Here is a 22193-nt window from a genome sequence, read left to right as displayed (position 1 = left end):
CCGGAGCTGTTGGAGTGCTGAGGAAATCTAGCTCTCCCAAGGAGGCGTGCAGTGTGTTGCCCTACACTTAGCATATTGAGAGTGACTGGGAAAGGTTTCCGGGCCTGGATGTTTCTTAGCTTCCCAGTCGAGCATGCCGGTCCTCGGTGTTCTTGCAGGGAATAGGGTGCCCACGAGAGTTAGTAGGTGTCTTCATAAGCGTACTAAGGTTAAAAGAAAGCAGAACTGCAACTCATGTCTCCAGGAAACTGCTCCACGCTTCGGCTTCAGCAGGGCTATTCAAGGCTTTACCTTGAGGAAACGACTCACGTCAAGTTTCCTTTGAGCTCTAGAGCGGCTCAGGTGGAGCTCCCACCCAGGCTACGAAAGCACCCTGTTGATTTAGAAAAAGCTCGTTCCCTTCCCAGAGCCCTGCCTACAGTGACTAGAAACTCGTCCAAAACACTGGTATTTAGGTAGGTTCAAGGCGGCATGAATGGAGCTTTCAAAATGGGAAAGCAAGCCTTGTGCCATCAGGTCCCCGTTTCCAGTGAACACGCAGCCTACCCCCTTGTGATTTCTACCAAGTAAATATTCCCTCAAACTACACAGTGGTCCCTTCCCTGAAGAATGTTTTCTTGGCACGGAGTTCTGCATGTAGCGAACTGCCTCTCCCAAGGAACGCTTTGGTAACGCTATCGGGGCTTAGGCTCTTCTAAAACCCTGCCGTGTAAGAGGAAGAACTGTGCTTTGGTTACAGCAGGAACGCAAGCCGAGTTTCTCCTGTAAGTATGGGGCCTCAAGGTATGACTTTGTAGAAGGAATGCGAAGCAGTTTTGATTTCTCCGTGCCGCTCAGCCTAGGGCATTGAGGCAATTTGCATGACATGTAGGACGTGAGAGAACAGATTACATGGAGCTGTTGGAGTGCTGAGGAAATGTAGCTCTCCCAAGGAAGAGTGCAGTGTGTTGCCCTACACTTAACATACACAGAGTGACTGGGAAAGGTATCCGGGCCTGGAGGTTTCTTAGCAACCCAGTGGAGCCTGCCGGTACTCGGTGTTCTTGCACGGACTCGCGTGCCCAGCGAGATCCTAGGTGTCTTGAAAAGCATACTAACGTTAAAAGAAAGGAGAACTGCAAGTAACGCCTCAAGGCAACTGCTCCACGTTCCGCTTCAGCAGGGATATTCAAGGCTTTACCTGGAGGAAAGGACTCACGTCAAGGTTCCTTGTAGCTCTAGAGCGTCTCAGGAGGAGCTCCCACCCAGGCTATGAAAGCACCCTGTTGATTTAGAAACAACTCGTTCCCTGCCCAGAGCCCTGCCTACAGTGACTAGAAACTTGTCCAAAACACTGGTATTTAGGTAGGTTCAAGGCGGCATGAATGGAGCTTTCAAAATGGGAAAGCAAGCCTTGTGCCATCAGGTCTCCGTTTCCAGTGAACACGCAGCCTACCTCCTTGTGATTTCTACCAAGTTACTATACACTCTAGCTACACACTGGTCCCTTCCCTGAATAACGTGTTCTTGGCACGGAGTTCTGCATGTAGCGAACTGCCTCTCCCAAGGAACGCTCTAGGTTCGCTATACGGGCTTAGCCTCTTCTAAATCCCTGCAGTGTAAGAGGAAGAACTGTGCTTTGGTTACAGCAGGAACGCAAGGCAACTTTCTCCTGTAAGTATGGGGTCTTAAGGTATGACTTTGTAGAAGGAATGTGAAACAGTATTGGTTTCTCAGTGCCGCTCAGCCTAGGGCATTGAGGCAGATATGCATGACATGTAGACGTTAGACAACCGATTGCCCGGAGCTGTTGGAGTGCTGAGGAAATCTAGCTCTCCCAAGGAGGCGTGCAGTGTGTTGCCCTACACTTAGCATATTGAGAGTGACTGGGAAAGGTTTCCGGGCCTGGATGTTTCTTAGCTTCCCAGTCGAGCATGCCGGTCCTCGGTGTTCTTGCAGGGAATAGGGTGCCCACGAGAGTTACTAGGTGTCTTCATAAGCGTACTAAGGTTAAAAGAAAGCAGAACTGCAACTCATGTCTCCAGGACACTGCTCCACGCTTCGGCTTCAGCAGGGCTATTCAAGGCTTTACCTTGAGGAAACGACTCACGTCAAGTTTCCTTTGAGCTCTAGAGCGGCTCAGGTGGAGCTCCCACCCAGGCTACGAAAGCACCCTGTTGATTTAGAAAAAACTCGTTCCCTTCCCAGAGCCCTGCCTACAGTGACTAGAAACTCGTCCAAAACACTGGTATTTAGGTAGGTTCAAGGCGGCATGAATGGAGCTTTCAAAATGGGAAAGCAAGCCTTGTGCCATCAGGTCCCCGTTTCCAGTGAACACGCAGCCTACCCCCTTGTGATTTCTACCAAGTAAATATTCCCTCAAACTACACAGTGGTCCCTTCCCTGAAGAATGTTTTCTTGGCACGGAGTTCTGCATGTAGCGAACTGCCTCTCCCAAGGAACTCTTTGGTAACGCTATCGGGGCTTAGGCTCTTCTAAAACCCTGCCGTGTAAGAGGAAGAACTGTGCTTTGGTTACAGGAGGAACGCAAGCCGAGTTTCTCCTGTAAGTGTGGGGCCTTAAGGTATGACTTTGTGGAAGGAATGCGAAGCAGTTTTGATTTCTCCGTGCCGCTCAGCCTAGGGCATTGAGGCAATTTGCATGACATGTAGGACGTGAGAGAACAGATTACATGGAGCTGTTGGAGTGCTGAGGAAATGTAGCTCTCCCAAGGAAGAGTGCAGTGTGTTGCCCTACACTTAACATACACAGAGTGACTGGGAAAGGTATCCGGGCCTGGAGGTTTCTTAGCAACCCAGTGGAGCCTGCCGGTACTCGGTGTTCTTGCACGGAATCGGGTGCCCAGCGAGATCCTAGGTGTCTTGAAAAGCGTACTAACGTTAAAAGAAAGGAGAACTGCAAGTAACGCCTCAAGGCAACTGCTCCACGTTCCGCTTCAGCAGGGATATTCAAGGCTTTACCTGGAGGAACGGACTCACGTCAAGTTTCCTTGTAGCTCTAGAGCGTCTCAGGAGGAGCTCCCACCCAGGCTATGAAAGCACCCTGTTGATTTAGAAAAAACTCGTTCCCTGCCCAGAGCCCTGCCTACAGTGACTAGAAACTTGTCCAAAACACTGGTATTTAGGTAGGTTCAAGGCGGCATGAATGGAGCTTTCAAAATGGGAAAGCAAGCCTTGTGCCATCAGGTCTCCGTTTCCAGTGAACACGCAGCCTACCTCCTTGTGATTTCTACCAAGTTACTATACACTCTAGCTACACACTGGTCCCTTCCCTGAATAACGTGTTCTTGGCACGGAGTTCTGCATGTAGCGAACTGCCTCTCCCAAGGAACGCTCTAGGTTCGCTATACGGGCTTAGCCTCTTCTAAATCCCTGCAGTGTAAGAGGAAGAACTGTGCTTTGGTTACAGCAGGAACGCAAGGCCACTTTCTCCTGTAAGTATGGGGTCTTAAGGTATGACTTTGTAGAAGGAATGTGAAACAGTATTGGTTTCTCAGTGCCGCTCAGCCTAGGGCATTGAGGCAGATATGCATGACATGTAGACGTGAGACAACAGATTGCCCGGAGCTGTTGGAGTGCTGAGGAAATCTAGCTCTCCCAAGGAGGCGTGCAGTGTGTTGCCCTACACTTAGCATATTGAGAGTGACTGGGAAAGGTTTCCGGGCCTGGATGTTTCTTAGCTTCCCAGTCGAGCATGCCGGTCCTCGGTGTTCTTGCAGGGAATAGGGTGCCCACGAGAGTTACTAGGTGTCTTCATAAGCGTACTAAGGTTAAAAGAAAGCAGAACTGCAACTCATGTCTCCAGGAAACTGCTCCACGCTTCGGCTTCAGCAGGGCTATTCAAGGCTTTACCTTGAGGAAACGACTCACGTCAAGTTTCCTTTGAGCTCTAGAGCGGCTCAGGTGGAGCTCCCACCCAGGCTACGAAAGCACCCTGTTGATTTAGAAAAAGCTCGTTCCCTTCCCAGAGCCCTGCCTACAGTGACTAGAAACTCGTCCAAAACACTGGTATTTAGGTAGGTTCAAGGCGGCATGAATGGAGCTTTCAAAATGGGAAAGCAAGCCTTGTGCCATCAGGTCCCCGTTTCCAGTGAACACGCAGCCTACCCCCTTGTGATTTCTACCAAGTAAATATTCCCTCAAACTACACAGTGGTCCCTTCCCTGAAGAATGTTTTCTTGGCACGGAGTTCTGCATGTAGCGAACTGCCTCTCCCAAGGAACGCTTTGGTAACGCTATCGGGGCTTAGGCTCTTCTAAAACCCTGCCGTGTAAGAGGAAGAACTGTGCTTTGGTTACAGCAGGAACGCAAGCCGAGTTTCTCCTGTAAGTGTGGGGCCTCAAGGTATGACTTTGTGGAAGGAATGCGAAGCAGTTTTGATTTCTCCGTGCCGCTCAGCCTAGGGCATTGAGGCAATTTGCATGACATGTAGGACGTGAGAGAACAGATTACATGGAGCTGCTGGAGTGCTGAGGAAATGTAGCACTCCCAAGGAAGAGTGCAGTGTGTTGCCCTACACTTAACATACACAGAGTGACTGGGAAAGGTATCCGGGCCTGGAGGTTTCTTAGCAACCCAGTGGAGCCTGCCGGTACTCGGTGTTCTTGCACGGAATCGGGTGCCCAGCGAGATCCTAGGTGTCTTGCAAAGCGTACTAACGTTAAAAGAAAGGAGAACTGCAAGTAACGCCTCAAGGCAACTGCTCCACGTTCCGCTTCAGCAGGGATATTCAAGGCTTTACCTGGAGGAAAGGACTCACGTCAAGTTTCCTTGTAGCTCTAGAGCGTCTCAGGAGGAGCTCCCACCCAGGCTCTGAAAGCACCCTGTTGATTTAGAAACAACTAGTTCCCTGCCCAGAGCCCTGCCTACAGTGACTAGAAACTTGTCCAAAACACTGGTATTTAGGTAGGTTCAAGGCGGCATGAATGGAGCTTTCAAAATGGGAAAGCAAGCCTTGTGCCATCAGGTCTCCGTTTCCAGTGAACACGCAGCCTACCTCCTTGTGATTTCTACCAAGTTACTATACACTCTAGCTACACACTGGTCCCTTCCCTGAATAACGTGTTCTTGGCACGGAGTTCTGCATGTAGCGAACTGCCTCTCCCAAGGAATGCTCTAGGTACGCTATAGGGGCTTAGCCTCTTCTAAATCCCTGCAGTGTAAGAGGAAGAACTGTGCTTTGGTTACAGCAGGAACGCAAGGCCACTTTCTCCTGTAAGTATGGGGTCTTAAGGTATGACTTTGTAGAAGGAATGTGAAACAGTGTTGGTTTCTCAGTGCCGCTCAGCCTAGGGCATTGAGGCAGATATGCATGACATGTAGACGTGAGACAACAGATTGCCCGGAGCTGTTGGAGTGCTGAGGAAATCTAGCTCTCCCAAGGAGGCGTGCAGTGTGTTGCCCTACACTTAGCATATTGAGAGTGACTGGGAAAGGTTTCCGGGCCTGGATGTTTCTTAGCTTCCCAGTCGAGCATGCCGGTCCTCGGTGTTCTTGCAGGGAATAGGGTGCCCACGAGAGTTACTAGGTGTCTTCATAAGCGTACTAAGGTTAAAAGAAAGCAGAACTGCAACTCATGTCTCCAGGAAACTGCTCCACGCTTCGGCTTCAGCAGGGCTATTCAAGGCTTTACCTTGAGGAAACGACTCACGTCAAGTTTCCTTTGAGCTCTAGAGCGGCTCAGGTGGAGCTCCCACCCAGGCTACGAAAGCACCCTGTTGATTTAGAAGAAACTCATTCCCTTCCCAGAGCCCTGCCTACAGTCACAAGAAACTCGTCCAAAACACTGGTATTTAGGTAGGTTCAAGGCGGCATGAATGGAGCTTTCAAAATGGGAAAGCAAGCCTTGTGCCATCAGGTCCCCGTTTCCAGTGAACACGCAGCCTACCCCCTTGTGATTTCTACCAAGTAAATATTCCCTCAAACTACACAGTGGTCCCTTCCCTGAAGAATGTTTTCTTGGCACGGAGTTCTGCATGTAGCGAACTGCCTCTCCCAAGGAACTCTTTGGTAACGCTATCGGGGCTTAGGCTCTTCTAAAACCCTGCCGTGTAAGAGGAAGAACTGTGCTTTGGTTACAGGAGGAACGCAAGCCGAGTTTCTCCTGTAAGTGTGGGGCCTTAAGGTATGACTTTGTGGAAGGAATGCGAAGCAGTTTTGATTTCTCCGTGCCGCTCAGCCTAGGGCATTGAGGCAATTTGCATGACATGTAGGACGTGAGAGAACAGATTACATGGAGCTGTTGGAGTGCTGAGGAAATGTAGCTCTCCCAAGGAAGAGTGCAGTGTGTTGCCCTACACTTAACATACACAGAGTGACTGGGAAAGGTATCCGGGCCTGGAGGTTTCTTAGCAACCCAGTGGAGCCTGCCGGTACTCGGTGTTCTTGCACGGAATCGGGTGCCCAGCGAGATCCTAGGTGTCTTGAAAAGCGTACTAACGTTAAAAGAAAGGAGAACTGCAAGTAACGCCTCAAGGCAACTGCTCCACGTTCCGCTTCAGCAGGGATATTCAAGGCTTTACCTGGAGGAACGGACTCACGTCAAGTTTCCTTGTAGCTCTAGAGCGTCTCAGGAGGAGCTCCCACCCAGGCTATGAAAGCACCCTGTTGATTTAGAAAAAACTCGTTCCCTGCCCAGAGCCCTGCCTACAGTGACTAGAAACTTGTCCAAAACACTGGTATTTAGGTAGGTTCAAGGCGGCATGAATGGAGCTTTCAAAATGGGAAAGCAAGCCTTGTGCCATCAGGTCTCCGTTTCCAGTGAACACGCAGCCTACCTCCTTGTGATTTCTACCAAGTTACTATACACTCTAGCTACACACTGGTCCCTTCCCTGAATAACGTGTTCTTGGCACGGAGTTCTGCATGTAGCGAACTGCCTCTCCCAAGGAACGCTCTAGGTTCGCTATACGGGCTTAGCCTCTTCTAAATCCCTGCAGTGTAAGAGGAAGAACTGTGCTTTGGTTACAGCAGGAACGCAAGGCAACTTTCTCCTGTAAGTATGGGGTCTTAAGGTATGACTTTGTAGAAGGAATGTGAAACAGTATTGGTTTCTCAGTGCCGCTCAGCCTAGGGCATTGAGGCAGATATGCATGACATGTAGACGTGAGACAACCGATTGCCCGGAGCTGTTGGAGTGCTGAGGAAATCTAGCTCTCCCAAGGAGGCGTGCAGTGTGTTGCCCTACACTTAGCATATTGAGAGTGACTGGGAAAGGTTTCCGGGCCTGGATGTTTCTTAGCTTCCCAGTCGAGCATGCCGGTCCTCGGTGTTCTTGCAGGGAATAGGGTGCCCACGAGAGTTACTAGGTGTCTTCATAAGCGTACTAAGGTTAAAAGAAAGCAGAACTGCAACTCATGTCTCCAGGAAACTGCTCCACGCTTCGGCTTCAGCAGGGCTATTCAAGGCTTTACCTTGAGGAAACGACTCACGTCAAGTTTCCTTTGAGCTCTAGAGCGGCTCAGGTGGAGCTCCCACCCAGGCTACGAAAGCACCCTGTTGATTTAGAAAAAGCTCGTTCCCTTCCCAGAGCCCTGCCTACAGTGACTAGAAACTCGTCCAAAACACTGGTATTTAGGTAGGTTCAAGGCGGCATGAATGGAGCTTTCAAAATGGGAAAGCAAGCCTTGTGCCATCAGGTCCCCGTTTCCAGTGAACACGCAGCCTACCCCCTTGTGATTTCTACCAAGTAAATATTCCCTCAAACTACACAGTGGTCCCTTCCCTGAAGAATGTTTTCTTGGCACGGAGTTCTGCATGTAGCGAACTGCCTCTCCCAAGGAACGCTTTGGTAACGCTATCGGGGCTTAGGCTCTTCTAAAACCCTGCCGTGTAAGAGGAAGAACTGTGCTTTGGTTACAGCAGGAACGCAAGCCGAGTTTCTCCTGTAAGTGTGGGGCCTCAAGGTATGACTTTGTGGAAGGAATGCGAAGCAGTTTTGATTTCTCCGTGCCGCTCAGCCTAGGGCATTGAGGCAATTTGCATGACATGTAGGACGTGAGAGAACAGATTACATGGAGCTGCTGGAGTGCTGAGGAAATGTAGCACTCCCAAGGAAGAGTGCAGTGTGTTGCCCTACACTTAACATACACAGAGTGACTGGGAAAGGTATCCGGGCCTGGAGGTTTCTTAGCAACCCAGTGGAGCCTGCCGGTACTCGGTGTTCTTGCACGGAATCGGGTGCCCAGCGAGATCCTAGGTGTCTTGCAAAGCGTACTAACGTTAAAAGAAAGGAGAACTGCAAGTAACGCCTCAAGGCAACTGCTCCACGTTCCGCTTCAGCAGGGATATTCAAGGCTTTACCTGGAGGAAAGGACTCACGTCAAGTTTCCTTGTAGCTCTAGAGCGTCTCAGGAGGAGCTCCCACCCAGGCTCTGAAAGCACCCTGTTGATTTAGAAACAACTAGTTCCCTGCCCAGAGCCCTGCCTACAGTGACTAGAAACTTGTCCAAAACACTGGTATTTAGGTAGGTTCAAGGCGGCATGAATGGAGCTTTCAAAATGGGAAAGCAAGCCTTGTGCCATCAGGTCTCCGTTTCCAGTGAACACGCAGCCTACCTCCTTGTGATTTCTACCAAGTTACTATACACTCTAGCTACACACTGGTCCCTTCCCTGAATAACGTGTTCTTGGCACGGAGTTCTGCATGTAGCGAACTGCCTCTCCCAAGGAATGCTCTAGGTACGCTATAGGGGCTTAGCCTCTTCTAAATCCCTGCAGTGTAAGAGGAAGAACTGTGCTTTGGTTACAGCAGGAACGCAAGGCCACTTTCTCCTGTAAGTATGGGGTCTTAAGGTATGACTTTGTAGAAGGAATGTGAAACAGTGTTGGTTTCTCAGTGCCGCTCAGCCTAGGGCATTGAGGCAGATATGCATGACATGTAGACGTGAGACAACAGATTGCCCGGAGCTGTTGGAGTGCTGAGGAAATCTAGCTCTCCCAAGGAGGCGTGCAGTGTGTTGCCCTACACTTAGCATATTGAGAGTGACTGGGAAAGGTTTCCGGGCCTGGATGTTTCTTAGCTTCCCAGTCGAGCATGCCGGTCCTCGGTGTTCTTGCAGGGAATAGGGTGCCCACGAGAGTTACTAGGTGTCTTCATAAGCGTACTAAGGTTAAAAGAAAGCAGAACTGCAACTCATGTCTCCAGGAAACTGCTCCACGCTTCGGCTTCAGCAGGGCTATTCAAGGCTTTACCTTGAGGAAACGACTCACGTCAAGTTTCCTTTGAGCTCTAGAGCGGCTCAGGTGGAGCTCCCACCCAGGCTACGAAAGCACCCTGTTGATTTAGAAGAAACTCGTTCCCTTCCCAGAGCCCTGCCTACAGTCACAAGAAACTCGTCCAAAACACTGGTATTTAGGTAGGTTCAAGGCGGCATGAATGGAGCTTTCAAAATGGGAAAGCAAGCCTTGTGCCATCAGGTCCCCGTTTCCAGTGAACACGCAGCCTACCCCCTTGTGATTTCTACCAAGTAAATATTCCCTCAAACTACACAGTGGTCCCTTCCCTGAAGAATGTTTTCTTGGCACGGAGTTCTGCATGTAGCGAACTGCCTCTCCCAAGGAACGCTTTGGTAACGCTATCGGGGCTTAGGCTCTTCTAAAACCCTGCCGTGTAAGAGGAAGAACTGTGCTTTGGTTACAGCAGGAACGCAAGCCGAGTTTCTCCTGTAAGTGTGGGGCCTCAAGGTATGACTTTGTAGAAGGAATGCGAAGCAGTTTTGATTTCTCCGTGCCGCTCAGCCTAGGGCATTGAGGCAATTTGCATGACATGTAGGACGTGAGAGAACAGATTACATGGAGCTGCTGGAGTGCTGAGGAAATGTAGCACTCCCAAGGAAGAGTGCAGTGTGTTGCCCTACACTTAACATACACAGAGTGACTGGGAAAGGTATCCGGGCCTGGAGGTTTCTTAGCAACCCAGTGGAGCCTGCCGGTACTCGGTGTTCTTGCACGGAATAGGGTGCCCAGCGAGATCCTAGGTGTCTTGCAAAGCGTACTAACGTTAAAAGAAAGGAGAACTGCAAGTAATGCCTCAAGGCAACTGCTCCACGTTCCGCTTCAGCAGGGATATTCAAGGCTTTACCTGGAGGAAAGGACTCACGTCAAGTTTCCTTGTAGCTCTAGAGCGTCTCAGGAGGAGCTCCCACCCAGGCTATGAAAGCACCCTGTTGATTTAGAAACAACTCGTTCCCTGCCCAGAGCCCTGCCTACAGTGACTAGAAACTTGTCCAAAACACTGGTATTTAGGTAGGTTCAAGGCGGCATGAATGGAGCTTTCAAAATGGGAAAGCAAGCCTTGTGCCATCAGGTCTCCGTTTCCAGTGAACACGCAGCCTACCTCCTTGTGATTTCTACCAAGTTACTATACACTCTAGCTACACACTGGTCCCTTCCCTGAATAACGTGTTCTTGGCACGGAGTTCTGCATGTAGCGAACTGCCTCTCCCAAGGAACGCTCTAGGTTCGCTATACGGGCTTAGCCTCTTCTAAATCCCTGCAGTGTAAGAGGAAGAACTGTGCTTTGGTTACAGCAGGAACGCAAGGCAACTTTCTCCTGTAAGTATGGGGTCTTAAGGTATGACTTTGTAGAAGGAATGTGAAACAGTATTGGTTTCTCAGTGCCGCTCAGCCTAGGGCATTGAGGCAGATATGCATGACATGTAGACGTTAGACAACCGATTGCCCGGAGCTGTTGGAGTGCTGAGGAAATCTAGCTCTCCCAAGGAGGCGTGCAGTGTGTTGCCCTACACTTAGCATATTGAGAGTGACTGGGAAAGGTTTCCGGGCCTGGATGTTTCTTAGCTTCCCAGTCGAGCATGCCGGTCCTCGGTGTTCTTGCAGGGAATAGGGTGCCCACGAGAGTTACTAGGTGTCTTCATAAGCGTACTAAGGTTAAAAGAAAGCAGAACTGCAAGTCATGTCTCCAGGACACTGCTCCACGCTTCGGCTTCAGCAGGGCTATTCAAGGCTTTACCTTGAGGAAACGACTCACGTCAAGTTTCCTTTGAGCTCTAGAGCGGCTCAGGTGGAGCTCCCACCCAGGCTACGAAAGCACCCTGTTGATTTAGAAGAAACTCGTTCCCTTCCCAGAGCCCTGCCTACAGTGACTAGAAACTCGTCCAAAACACTGGTATTTAGGTAGGTTCAAGGCGGCATGAATGGAGCTTTCAAAATGGGAAAGCAAGCCTTGTGCCATCAGGTCCCCGTTTCCAGTGAACACGCAGCCTACCCCCTTGTGATTTCTACCAAGTAAATATTCCCTCAAACTACACAGTGGTCCCTTCCCTGAAGAATGTTTTCTTGGCACGGAGTTCTGCATGTAGCGAACTGCCTCTCCCAAGGAACTCTTTGGTAACGCTATCGGGGCTTAGGCTCTTCTAAAACCCTGCCGTGTAAGAGGAAGAACTGTGCTTTGGTTACAGGAGGAACGCAAGCCGAGTTTCTCCTGTAAGTGTGGGGCCTTAAGGTTTGACTTTGTGGAAGGAATGCGAAGCAGTTTTGATTTCTCCGTGCCGCTCAGCCTAGGGCATTGAGGCAATTTGCATGACATGTAGGACGTGAGAGAACAGATTACATGGAGCTGTTGGAGTGCTGAGGAAATGTAGCTCTCCCAAGGAAGAGTGCAGTGTGTTGCCCTACACTTAACATACACAGAGTGACTGGGAAAGGTATCCGGGCCTGGAGGTTTCTTAGCAACCCAGTGGAGCCTGCCGGTACTCGGTGTTCTTGCACGGAATCGGGTGCCCAGCGAGATCCTAGGTGTCTTGAAAAGCGTACTAACGTTAAAAGAAAGGAGAACTGCAAGTAACGCCTCAAGGCAACTGCTCCACGTTCCGCTTCAGCAGGGATATTCAAGGCTTTACCTGGAGGAACGGACTCACGTCAAGTTTCCTTGTAGCTCTAGAGCGTCTCAGGAGGAGCTCCCACCCAGGCTATGAAAGCACCCTGTTGATTTAGAAAAAACTCGTTCCCTGCCCAGAGCCCTGCCTACAGTGACTAGAAACTTGTCCAAAACACTGGTATTTAGGTAGGTTCAAGGCGGCATGAATGGAGCTTTCAAAATGGGAAAGCAAGCCTTGTGCCATCAGGTCTCCGTTTCCAGTGAACACGCAGCCTACCTCCTTGTGATTTCTACCAAGTTACTATACACTCTAGCTACACACTGGTCCCTTCCCTGAATAACGTGTTCTTGGCACGGAGTTCTGCATGTAGCGAACTGCCTCTCCCAAGGAACGCTTTGGTAACGCTATCGGGGCTTAGGCTCTTCTAAAACCCTGCCGTGTAAGAGGAAGAACTGTGCTTTGGTTACAGCAGGAACGCAAGCCGAGTTTCTCCTGTAAGTGTGGGGCCTCAAGGTATGACTTTGTAGAAGGAATGCGAAGCAGTTTTGATTTCTCCGTGCCGCTCAGCCTAGGGCATTGAGGCAATTTGCATGACATGTAGGACGTGAGAGAACAGATTACATGGAGCTGCTGGAGTGCTGAGGAAATGTAGCACTCCCAAGGAAGAGTGCAGTGTGTTGCCCTACACTTAACATACACAGAGTGACTGGGAAAGGTATCCGGGCCTGGAGGTTTCTTAGCAACCCAGTGGAGCCTGCCGGTACTCGGTGTTCTTGCACGGAATCGGGTGCCCAGCGAGATCCTAGGTGTCTTGCAAAGCGTACTAACGTTAAAAGAAAGGAGAACTGCAAGTAACGCCTCAAGGCAACTGCTCCACGTTCCGCTTCAGCAGGGATATTCAAGGCTTTACCTGGAGGAAAGGACTCACGTCAAGTTTCCTTGTAGCTCTAGAGCGTCTCAGGAGGAGCTCCCACCCAGGCTCTGAAAGCACCCTGTTGATTTAGAAACAACTAGTTCCCTGCCCAGAGCCCTGCCTACAGTGACTAGAAACTTGTCCAAAACACTGGTATTTAGGTAGGTTCAAGGCGGCATGAATGGAGCTTTCAAAATGGGAAAGCAAGCCTTGTGCCATCAGGTCTCCGTTTCCAGTGAACACGCAGCCTACCTCCTTGTGATTTCTACCAAGTTACTATACACTCTAGCTACACACTGGTCCCTTCCCTGAATAACGTGTTCTTGGCACGGAGTTCTGCATGTAGCGAACTGCCTCTCCCAAGGAATGCTCTAGGTACGCTATAGGGGCTTAGCCTCTTCTAAATCCCTGCAGTGTAAGAGGAAGAACTGTGCTTTGGTTACAGCAGGAACGCAAGGCAACTTTCTCCTGTAAGTATGGGGTCTTAAGGTATGACTTTGTAGAAGGAATGTGAAACAGTGTTGGTTTCTCAGTGCCGCTCAGCCTAGGGCATTGAGGCAGATATGCATGACATGTAGACGTGAGACAACAGATTGCCCGGAGCTGTTGGAGTGCTGAGGAAATCTAGCTCTCCCAAGGAGGTGTGCAGTGTGTTGCCCTACACTTAGCATATTGAGAGTGACTGGGAAAGGTTTCCGGGCCTGGATGTTTCTTAGCTTCCCAGTCGAGCATGCCGGTCCTCGGTGTTCTTGCAGGGAATAGGGTGCCCACGAGAGTTACTAGGTGTCTTCATAAGCGTACTAAGGTTAAAAGAAAGCAGAACTGCAACTCATGTCTCCAGGAAACTGCTCCACGCTTCGGCTTCAGCAGGGCTATTCAAGGCTTTACCTTGAGGAAACGACTCACGTCAAGTTTCCTTTGAGCTCTAGAGCGGCTCAGGTGGAGCTCCCACCCAGGCTACGAAAGCACCCTGTTGATTTAGAAGAAACTCGTTCCCTTCCCAGAGCCCTGCCTACAGTCACAAGAAACTCGTCCAAAACACTGGTATTTAGGTAGGTTCAAGGCGGCATGAATGGAGCTTTCAAAATGGGAAAGCAAGCCTTGTGCCATCAGGTCCCCGTTTCCAGTGAACACGCAGCCTACCCCCTTGTGATTACTACCAAGTAAATATTCCCTCAAACTACACAGTGGTCCCTTCCCTGAAGAATGTTTTCTTGGCACGGAGTTCTGCATGTAGCGAACTGCCTCTCCCAAGGAACGCTTTGGTAACGCTATCGGGGCTTAGGCTCTTCTAAAACCCTGCCGTGTAAGAGGAAGAACTGTGCTTTGGTTACAGCAGGAACGCAAGCCGAGTTTCTCCTGTAAGTGTGGGGCCTCAAGGTATGACTTTGTAGAAGGAATGCGAAGCAGTTTTGATTTCTCCGTGCCGCTCAGCCTAGGGCATTGAGGCAATTTGCATGACATGTAGGACGTGAGAGAACAGATTACATGGAGCTGCTGGAGTGCTGAGGAAATGTAGCACTCCCAAGGAAGAGTGCAGTGTGTTGCCCTACACTTAACATACACAGAGTGACTGGGAAAGGTATCCGGGCCTGGAGGTTTCTTAGCAACCCAGTGGAGCCTGCCGGTACTCGGTGTTCTTGCACGGAATAGGGTGCCCAGCGAGATCCTAGGTGTCTTGCAAAGCGTACTAACGTTAAAAGAAAGGAGAACTGCAAGTAACGCCTCAAGGCAACTGCTCCACATTCCGCTTCAGCAGGGATATTCAAGGCTTTACCTGGAGGAAAGGACTCACGTCAAGTTTCCTTGTAGCTCTAGAGCGTCTCAGGAGGAGCTCCCACCCAGGCTCTGAAAGCACCCTGTTGATTTAGAAACAACTCGTTCCCTGCCCAGAGCCCTGCCTACAGTGACTAGAAACTTGTCCAAAACACTGGTATTTAGGTAGGTTCAAGGCGGCATGAATGGAGCTTTCAAAATGGGAAAGCAAGCCTTGTGCCATCAGGTCTCCGTTTCCAGTGAACACGCAGCCTACCTCCTTGTGATTTCTACCAAGTTACTATACACTCTAGCTACACACTGGTCCCTTCCCTGAATAACGTGTTCTTGGCACGGAGTTCTGCATGTAGCGAACTGCCTCTCCCAAGGAATGCTCTAGGTACGCTATAGGGGCTTAGCCTCTTCTAAATCCCTGCAGTGTAAGAGGAAGAACTGTGCTTTGGTTACAGCAGGAACGCAAGGCAACTTTCTCCTGTAAGTATGGGGTCTTAAGGTATGACTTTGTAGAAGGAATGTGAAACAGTGTTGGTTTCTCAGTGCCGCTCAGCCTAGGGCATTGAGGCAGATATGCATGACATGTAGACGTGAGACAACAGTTTGCCCGGAGCTGTTGGAGTGCTGAGGAAATCTAGCTCTCCCAAGGAGGTGTGCAGTGTGTTGCCCTACACTTAGCATATTGAGAGTGACTGGGAAAGGTTTCCGGGCCTGGATGTTTCTTAGCTTCCCAGTCGAGCATGCCGGTCCTCGGTGTTCTTGCAGGGAATAGGGTGCCCACGAGAGTTACTAGGTGTCTTCATAAGCGTACTAAGGTTAAAAGAAAGCAGAACTGCAACTCATGTCTCCAGGAAACTGCTCCACGCTTCGGCTTCAGCAGGGCTATTCAAGGCTTTACCTTGAGGAAACGACTCACGTCAAGTTTCCTTTGAGCTCTAGAGCGGCTCAGGTGGAGCTCCCACCCAGGCTACGAAAGCACCCTGTTGATTTAGAAGAAACTCGTTCCCTTCCCAGAGCCCTGCCTACAGTCACAAGAAACTCGTCCAAAACACTGGTATTTAGGTAGGTTCAAGGCGGCATGAATGGAGCTTTCAAAATGGGAAAGCAAGCCTTGTGCCATCAGGTCCCCGTTTCCAGTGAACACGCAGCCTACCCCCTTGTGATTTCTACCAAGTAAATATTCCCTCAAACTACACAGTGGTCCCTTCCCTGAAGAATGTTTTCTTGGCACGGAGTTCTGCATGTAGCGAACTGCCTCTCCCAAGGAACGCTTTGGTAACGCTATCGGGGCTTAGGCTCTTCTAAAACCCTGCCGTGTAAGAGGAAGAACTGTGCTTTGGTTACAGGAGGAACGCAAGCCGAGTTTCTCCTGTAAGTGTGGGGCCTCAAGGTATGACTTTGTAGAAGGAATGCGAAGCAGTTTTGATTTCTCCGTGCCGCTCAGCCTAGGGCATTGAGGCAATTTGCATGACATGTAGGACGTGAGAGAACAGATTACATGGAGCTGCTGGAGTGCTGAGGAAATGTAGCACTCCCAAGGAAGAGTGCAGTGTGTTGCCCTACACTTAACATACACAGAGTGACTGGGAAAGGTATCCGGGCCTGGAGGTTTCTTAGCAACCAAGTGGAGCCTGCCGGTACTCGGTGTTCTTGCACGGAATAGGGTGCCCAGCGAGATCCTAGGTGTCTTGCAAAGCGTACTAACGTTAAAAGAAAGGAGAACTGCAAGTAATGTCTCAAGGCAACTGCTCCACGTTCCGCTTCAGCAGGGATATTCAAGGCTTTACCTGGAGGAAAGGACTCACGTCAAGTTTCCTTGTAGCTCTAGAGCGTCTCAGGAGGAGCTCCCACCCAGGCTATGAAAGCACCCTGTTGATTTAGAAACAACTCGTTCCCTGCCCAGAGCCCTGCCTACAGTGACTAGAAACTTGTCCAAAACACTGGTATTTAGGTAGGTTCAAGGCGGCATGAATGGAGCTTTCAAAATGGGAAAGCAAGCCTTGTGCCATCAGGTCTCCGTTTCCAGTGAACACGCAGCCTACCTCCTTGTGATTTCTACCAAGTTACTATACACTCTAGCTACACACTGGTCCCTTCCCTGAATAACGTGTTCTTGGCACGGAGTTCTGCATGTAGCGAACTGCCTCTCCCAAGGAATGCTCTAGGTACGCTATAGGGGCTTAGCCTCTTCTAAATCCCTACAGTGTAAGAGGAAGAACTGTGCTTTGGTTACAGCAGGAACGCAAGGCCACTTTCTCCTGTAAGTATGGGGTCTTAAGGTATGACTTTGTAGAAGGAATGTGAAACAGTATTGGTTTCTCAGTGCCGCTCAGCCTAGGGCATTGAGGCAGATATGCATGACATGTAGACGTGAGACAACAGATTGCCCGGAGCTGTTGGAGTGCTGAGGAAATCTAGCTCTCCCAAGGAGGCGTGCAGTGTGTTGCCCTACACTTAGCATATTGAGAGTGACTGGGAAAGGTTTCCGGGCCTGGATGTTTCTTAGCTTCCCAGTCGAGCATGCCGGTCCTCGGTGTTCTTGCAGGGAATAGGGTGCCCACGAGAGTTACTAGGTGTCTTCATAAGCGTACTAAGGTTAAAAGAAAGCAGAACTGCAACTCATGTCTCCAGGAAACTGCTCCACGCTTCGGCTTCAGCAGGGCTATTCAAGGCTTTACCTTGAGGAAACGACTCACGTCAAGTTTCCTTTGAGCTCTAGAGCGGCTCAGGTGGAGCTCCCACCCAGGCTACGAAAGCACCCTGTTGATTTATAAGAAACTCGTTCCCTTCCTAGAGCCCTGCCTACAGTCACTAGAAACTCGTCCAAAACACTGGTATTTAGGTAGGTTCAAGGCGGCATGAATGGAGCTTTCAAAATGGGAAAGCAAGCCTTGTGCCATCAGGTCCCCGTTTCCAGTGAACACGCAGCCTACCCCCTTGTGATTTCTACCAAGTAAATATTCCCTCAAACTACACAGTGGTCCCTTCCCTGAAGAATGTTTTCTTGGCACGGAGTTCTGCATGTAGCGAACTGCCTCTCCCAAGGAACGCTTTGGTAACGCTATCGGGGCTTAGGCTCTTCTAAAACCCTGCCGTGTAAGAGGAAGAACTGTGCTTTGGTTACAGCAGGAACGCAAGCCGAGTTTCTCCTGTAAGTGTGGGGCCTCAAGGTATGACTTTGTAGAAGGAATGCGAAGCAGTTTTGATTTCTCAGTGCCGCTCAGCCTAGGGCATTGAGGCAATTTGCATGACATGTAGGACGTGAGAGAACAGATTACATGGAGCTGTTGGAGTGCTGAGGAAATGTAGCACTCCCAAGGAAGAGTGCAGTGTGTTGCCCTACACTTAACATACACAGAGTGACTGAGAAAGGTATCCGGGCCTGGAGGTTTCTTAGCAACCCAGTGGAGCCTGCCGGTACCCGGTGTTCTTGCACGGAATCGGGTGCCCAGCGAGATCCTAGGTGTCTTGAAAAGCGTACTAACGTTAAAAGAAAGGAGAACTGCAAGTAATGCCTCAAGGCAACTGCTCCACGTTCCGCTTCAGCAGGGATATTCAAGGCTTTACCTAGAGGAAAGGACTCACGTCAAGTTTCCTTGTAGCTCTAGAGCGTCTCAGGAGGAGCTCCCACCCAGGCTATGAAAGCACCCTGTTGATTTAGAAACAACTCGTTCCCTGCCCAGAGCCCTGCCTACAGTGACTAGAAACTTGTCCAAAACACTGGTATTTAGGTAGGTTCAAGGCGGCATGAATGGAGCTTTCAAAATGGGAAAGCAAGCCTTGTGCCATCAGGTCTCCGTTTCCAGTGAACACGCAGCCTACCTCCTTGTGATTTCTACCAAGTTACTATACACTCTAGCTACACACTGGTCCCTTCCCTGAATAACGTGTTCTTGGCACGGAGTTCTGCATGTAGCGAACTGCCTCTCCCAAGGAATGCTCTAGGTTCGCTATAGGGGCTTAGCCTCTTCTAAATCCCTGCAGTGTAAGAGGAAGAACTGTGCTTTGGTTACAGCAGGAACGCAAGGCCACTTTCTCCTGTAAGTATGGGGTCTTAAGGTATGACTTTGTAGAAGGAATGTGAAACAGTGTTGGTTTCTCAGTGCCGCTCAGCCTAGGGCATTGAGGCAGATATGCATGACATGTAGACGTGAGACAACAGATTGCCCGGAGCTGTTGGAGTGCTGAGGAAATCTAGCTCTCCCAAGGAGGCGTGCAGTGTGTTGCCCTACACTTAGCATATTGAGAGTGACTGGGAAAGGTTTCCGGGCCTGGATGTTTCTTAGCTTCCCAGTCGAGCATGCCGGTCCTCGGTGTTCTTGCAGGGAATAGGGTGCCCACGAGAGTTACTAGGTGTCTTCATAAGCGTACTAAGGTTAAAAGAAAGCAGAACTGCAACTCATGTCTCCAGGAAACTGCTCCACGCTTCGGCTTCAGCAGGGCTATTCAAGGCTTTACCTTGAGGAAACGACTCACGTCAAGTTTCCTTTGAGCTCTAGAGCGGCTCAGGTGGAGCTCCCACCCAGGCTACGAAAGCACCCTGTTGATTTAGAAGAAACTCGTTCCCTTCCCAGAGCCCTGCCTACAGTCACAAGAAACTCGTTCAAAACACTGGTATTTAGGTAGGTTCAAGGCGGCATGAATGGAGCTTTCAAAATGGGAAAGCAAGCCTTGTGCCATCAGGTCCCCGTTTCCAGTGAACACGCAGCCTACCCCCTTGTGATTTCTACCAAGTAAATATTCCCTCAAACTACACAGTGGTCCCTTCCCTGAAGAATGTTTTCTTGGCACGGAGTTCTGCATGTAGCGAACTGCCTCTCCCAAGGAACGCTTTGGTAACGCTATCGGGGCTTAGGCTCTTCTAAAACCCTGCCGTGTAAGAGGAAGAACTGTGCTTTGGTTACAGCAGGAACGCAAGCCGAGTTTCTCCTGTAAGTGTGGGGCCTCAAGGTATGACTTTGTAGAAGGAATGCGAAGCAGTTTTGATTTCTCCGTGCCGCTCAGCCTAGGGCATTGAGGCAATTTGCATGACATGTAGGACGTGAGAGAACAGATTACATGGAGCTGCTGGAGTGCTGAGGAAATGTAGCACTCCCAAGGAAGAGTGCAGTGTGTTGCCCTACACTTAACATACACAGAGTGACTGGGAAAGGTATCCGGGCCTGGAGGTTTCTTAGCAACCCAGTGGAGCCTGCCGGTACTCGGTGTTCTTGCACGGAATCGGGTGCCCAGCGAGATCCTAGGTGTCTTGCAAAGCGTACTAACGTTAAAAGAAAGGAGAACTGCAAGTAACGCCTCAAGGCAACTGCTCCACGTTCCGCTTCAGCAGGGATATTCAAGGCTTTACCTGGAGGAAAGGACTCACGTCAAGTTTCCTTGTAGCTCTAGAGCGTCTCAGGAGGAGCTCCCACCCAGGCTCTGAAAGCACCCTGTTGATTTAGAAACAACTCGTTCCCTGCCCAGAGCCCTGCCTACAGTGACTAGAAACTTGTCCAAAACACTGGTATTTAGGTAGGTTCAAGGCGGCATGAATGGAGCTTTCAAAATGGGAAAGCAAGCCTTGTGCCATCAGGTCTCCGTTTCCAGTGAACACGCAGCCTACCTCCTTGTGATTTCTACCAAGTTACTATACACTCTAGCTACACACTGGTCCCTTCCCTGAATAACGTGTTCTTGGCACGGAGTTCTGCATGTAGCGAACTGCCTCTCCCAAGGAATGCTCTAGGTACGCTATAGGGGCTTAGCCTCTTCTAAATCCCTGCAGTGTAAGAGGAAGAACTGTGCTTTGGTTACAGCAGGAACGCAAGGCAACTTTCTCCTGTAAGTATGGGGTCTTAAGGTATGACTTTGTAGAAGGAATGTGAAACAGTGTTGGTTTCTCAGTGCCGCTCAGCCTAGGGCATTGAGGCAGATATGCATGACATGTAGACGTGAGACAACAGATTGCCCGGAGCTGTTGGAGTGCTGAGGAAATCTAGCTCTCCCAAGGAGGCGTGCAGTGTGTTGCCCTACACTTAGCATATTGAGAGTGACTGGGAAAGGTTTCCGGGCCTGGATGTTTCTTAGCTTCCCAGTCGAGCATGCCGGTCCTCGGTGTTCTTGCAGGGAATAGGGTGCCCACGAGAGTTACTAGGTGTCTTCATAAGCGTACTAAGGTTAAAAGAAAGCAGAACTGCAACTCATGTCTCCAGGAAACTGCTCCACGCTTCGGCTTCAGCAGGGCTATTCAAGGCTTTACCTTGAGGAAACGACTCACGTCAAGTTTCCTTTGAGCTCTAGAGCGGCTCAGGTGGAGCTCCCACCCAGGCTACGAAAGCACCCTGTTGATTTAGAAGAAACTCGTTCCCTTCCCAGAGCCCTGCCTACAGTCACAAGAAACTCGTCCAAAACACTGGTATTTAGGTAGGTTCAAGGCGGCATGAATGGAGCTTTCAAAATGGGAAAGCAAGCCTTGTGCCATCAGGTCCCCGTTTCCAGTGAACACGCAGCCTACCCCCTTGTGATTTCTACCAAGTAAATATTCCCTCAAACTACACAGTGGTCCCTTCCCTGAAGAATGTTTTCTTGGCACGGAGTTCTGCATGTAGCGAACTGCCTCTCCCAAGGAACGATTTGGTAACGCTATCGGGGCTTAGGCTCTTCTAAAACCCTGCCGTGTAAGAGGAAGAACTGTGCTTTGGTTACAGGAGGAACGCAAGCCGAGTTTCTCCTGTAAGTGTGGGGCCTCAAGGTATGACTTTGTGGAAGGAATGCGAAGCAGTTTTGATTTCTCAGTGCCGCTCAGCCTAGGGCATTGAGGCAATTTGCATGACATGTAGGACGTGAGAGAACAGATTACATGGAGCTGTTGGAGTGCTGAGGAAATGTAGCACTCCCAAGGAAGAGTGCAGTGTGTTGCCCTACACTTAACATACACAGAGTGACTGGGAAAGGTATCCGGGCCTGGAGGTTTCTTAGCAACCCAGTGGAGCCTGCCGGTACTCGGTGTTCTTGCACGGAATCGGGTGCCCAGCGAGATCCTAGGTGTCTTGCAAAGCGTACTAACGTTAAAAGAAAGGAGAACTGCAAGTAACGCCTCAAGGCAACTGCTCCACGTTCCGCTTCAGCAGGGATATTCAAGGCTTTACCTGGAGGAAAGGACTCACGTCAAGTTTCCTTGTAGCTCTAGAGCGTCTCAGGAGGAGCTCCCACCCAGGCTCTGAAAGCACCCTGTTGATTTAGAAACAACTCGTTCCCTGCCCAGAGCCCTGCCTACAGTGACTAGAAACTTGTCCAAAACACTGGTATTTAGGTAGGTTCAAGGCGGCATGAATGGAGCTTTCAAAATGGGAAAGCAAGCCTTGTGCCATCAGGTCTCCGTTTCCAGTGAACACGCAGCCTACCTCCTTGTGATTTCTACCAAGTTACTATACACTCTAGCTACACACTGGTCCCTTCCCTGAATAACGTGTTCTTGGCACGGAGTTCTGCATGTAGCGAACTGCCTCTCCCAAGGAATGCTCTAGGTTCGCTATAGGGGCTTAGCCTCTTCTAAATCCCTGCAGTGTAAGAGGAAGAACTGTGCTTTGGTTACAGCAGGAACGCAAGGCAACTTTCTCCTGTAAGTATGGGGTCTTAAGGTATGACTTTGTAGAAGGAATGTGAAACAGTGTTGGTTTCTCAGTGCCGCTC

The sequence above is a fragment of the Eubalaena glacialis genome, chromosome 17 (assembly GCF_028564815.1).
Source record: "Eubalaena glacialis isolate mEubGla1 chromosome 17, mEubGla1.1.hap2.+ XY, whole genome shotgun sequence".
Taxonomy (NCBI): Eukaryota; Metazoa; Chordata; class Mammalia; order Artiodactyla; family Balaenidae; genus Eubalaena; species Eubalaena glacialis.
This window is presented reverse-complemented; position numbering follows the sequence as displayed.